The following is a 3,690-nucleotide window of genomic DNA, read 5'->3' as shown; positions in this document are numbered from 1 at the left end:
TAGTATATAAATCTATCATGTAGTATCTAAACCTGTCATGTATCTAAACCTGTCATGTATCTAAACCTATCATGTAGTATCTAAACCTATCATGTAGTATCTAAACCTATCATGTAGTATCTAAACCTATCATGTAGTATCTAATTATATCATGTAGTATCTAATTCTATCATGTAGCATCTAAACATATCATGTAGTATCTAAACATGTCATGTAGTATCTAAACCTGTCATGTAGTATCTAAACATATCATGTAGTATCTAAACCTATCGTGTAGTATCTAAACCTATCATGTAGTATCTACACCTATCATGTAGTATCTAAACATTTCATGTAGTATCTAAACCTATCATGTAGTATCTAACCCTATCATGTAGTATTTAAACCTGTCATGTAGTATCTAAACCTATCATGTAGTATCTAAACCTATCATGTAGTATCTAAACCTATCATGTAGTATCTAAACCTATCATGTAGTATCTAAACCTGTCATGTAGTATCTAAACATATCATGTAGTATCTATACCTATCATGTAGTATCTTAACCTATCATGTAGAATCTAAACCTATCATGTAGTATCTAAACCTATCATGTAGTATCTAAACCTATCGTGTAGTTTCTAAACCTATCATGTAGTATCTAAACCTGTCATGTAGTATCTAAACCTATCATGTAGTATCTAAACCTGTCATGTAGTATCTAAACCTGTCATGTAGTATCTAAACCTGTCATGTAGTATCTAAACATATCATGTAGAATCTAAACTGGTCCTGGTCAGTCCCTGGATGGGAGACCAGATGCTGCTGGAAGTGGTGTTGGAGGGCCAGTAGGAGGCACTCTTTCCTCTGGTCTAAAAAATATCCCAATGCCCCAGGGCAGTTATTGGGGACACTGCCCTGTGTAGGGTGCCGTCTTTCGGATGGGACGTTAACCTGTCTAGGATCAGCGTGGCGCTAGCGGCACACCCCCCCCCCCCCCCCCCACTGAAAAACCAGTGCCGCGAAATTCAAAAAAAATATTTTTTTTAAATATTTAACTTTCACACATTAAAGTCCAATACAGCTAATGAAAGACACAGATCTTGTGAATCCAGTCAACATTTCCGATTTTTAAAATGTTTTACAGGGAAGACACAATATGTAAAGATGTACATCTATTACCTAAAAACACATTAGCATAATCCACCATCTTTTATTTGTCCACCAACACCAGTAGCCATCACCAATTCGGCTAAACTAAGATATTTATAGCCCCTAACCAACAAAAAAACTCATTAGATGACAGTCTGATAACATATTTATGGTATGGGATAGGTTTTGTTAGAAAAAAGTGCATATTTCAGGTAGATGGCATAGTTTACAATTGCACCCACCATCACAAATGGACTAGAATAATTACAATGAGCAACGTGTTTACCTAACTACTAATCATCAAACATTTCGTAAAAATACACAGCATACACGAATCGAAAGACACAGATCCTGTGAATACAGACAATATTTCAGATTTTCTAAGTGTCTTACAGCGAAAACACAATAAATCGTTATATTAGCTTAGCACATAGCAATTAGCAGCCCAGCATTGATTCTAGCCAAAGTGAGCGATAAAAGTCAACATCGCCAAAAGATATTAATTTTTTCACTAACCTTCTCAGAATTCTTCCGATGACACTCCTGTAACATCACATTACAACATGCATATACAGTTTGATCGAAAATGTTTATATTTAGCCACCAAAATCATGGTTAGACAATGTGAAATGTAGCTCAGCTGGTCAGAAAATGTCCTTGCGCCACTTAGACAGTGATCTACTCTTATACATAAATACTCATAAACGTGACTAAAAAATATAGGGTGGACAGGGATTGATAGACAATTTAATTCTTAATACAATTGCGTTATTACATTTTTTAATTTATCCTTACTTTTCAATACAGTTTGCGCCAAGCGAAGCTACGTCAAAAAACATGGCGTCCTAAGCCACTAAAATGTTTCGACAGAAACACGATTTATCATAATAAAAATGTCCTACCTTGAGCTGTTCTTCCATCAGTATCTTGGGCAAAGGATCCTTTCTTGGGAGAAATCGTCTTTTGGTGGAAAGCTGTCCTCTTGCCATGTGGAAATGTCAACTGCGTTCGGGATGAACTGAAAAGCGTGCCCAACTTTTCACATCGTTGCAAAAAAAAATGTCCCAAAATCGCACTAAACGGATATAAATTGCTATAAAACGCTTTAAATTAACTACTTTATGATGTTTGTAACTCCTATAACGAGTGAAAAGATGACCGGAGAAATATAACAGGCTAAACTAACGCTTGGAACAGGAGAGGGTCGGTGTCTTCCACGCGCGTTACGCAGCAAGAAAAGACTTGCTAGCTAAAGGTTTTTTTCATTTGTAGGGCCTGTGAACGAGCAATCGACCCCGTTGGAATCGTCATCACGTAAAGGCATCCAGGGGAAGACGTAAGAAGTGTCCGTATAGTCATAGCAACGACAGTGCACTTTTAACTGACTTCAGAAAAGTGGCCAACATTTCTCAAATCTGACTCCATGTCAGGGAAATTGCTGTAGAATGGGCTCTGTTCCACTTAGAGACAAAATTTCAACTCCTATAGAAACTATAGACTGTTTTCTATCCAATAATAATAATAATATGCATATTGTACGATCAAGGATTTTGTGGGAAGCCGTTTAAAAAATTAGCCACATTAGCATAAATAGTCTAAACAGCGCCCCCATCCCCAACAGGTTAAAGGGGTGTCCTGACTCTCTGAGGTCATTAAAGATCCCATGGCACTTATCGTAAGAGCAGGGGTGTTAACCCCGGTGTTCTGGCTAAATTCCCAATCTGGCCCTCAAACCATCATGGTCACCTAATAATCCCCAGTTTACAATTGGCTCATTCATCCCCTGTAACTATTCCCCAGGTCGTTGCTGCAAATGAGAATGTGTTCTCAGTCAACTTACCTGGTAAAATAACGGTAAATAAATAAATAAATAAACCTATCATGTAGTATCTAAACCTATCATGTAGTATCTAAACCTATCATGTAGTATCTAAACCTATCATGTAGTATCTAAAACATATTATGTAGTATCTAAACCTATCATGTAGTATCTAAACCTATCATGTAGTATCTAAACCTGTCATGTAGTATCTAAAACTGGCATGTAGTATATAAATCTATCATGTAGTATCTAAACCTGTCATGTATCTAAACCTGTCATGTATCTAAACCTATCATGTAGTATATAAACCTATCATGTAGTATCTAAACCTATCATGTAGTATCTAAACATATCATGTAGTATATAAACCGATCATGTAGTATATAAACCTATCATGTAGTATATAAACCTATCATGTAGTATCTAAGCCTATCATGTAGTATCTAAACCTATCATGTAGTGTCTAAACCTATCATGTAGTATCTAAACCTATCATGTAGTATCTACACCTATCATGTACTATCTAAACCTGTCATGTAGTATCTAAACATATCATGTAGTATCTAAACCTATAAAGTAGTATCTAAACCTATCATGTAGTATCTAAACCTGTCATGATATCTAAACCTATCATGTAGTATCTAAACCTATCATGTAGTATCTAAACCTATCATGTAGTATCTAATTCTATCATGTAGTATCTAATTCTCTCATGTAGTATCTAAACCTAGCATGTA

This window comes from Salvelinus fontinalis, unplaced genomic scaffold (assembly GCF_029448725.1).
Source record: "Salvelinus fontinalis isolate EN_2023a unplaced genomic scaffold, ASM2944872v1 scaffold_0436, whole genome shotgun sequence".
Classification (NCBI taxonomy): domain Eukaryota; kingdom Metazoa; phylum Chordata; class Actinopteri; order Salmoniformes; family Salmonidae; genus Salvelinus; species Salvelinus fontinalis.
This window is presented reverse-complemented; position numbering follows the sequence as displayed.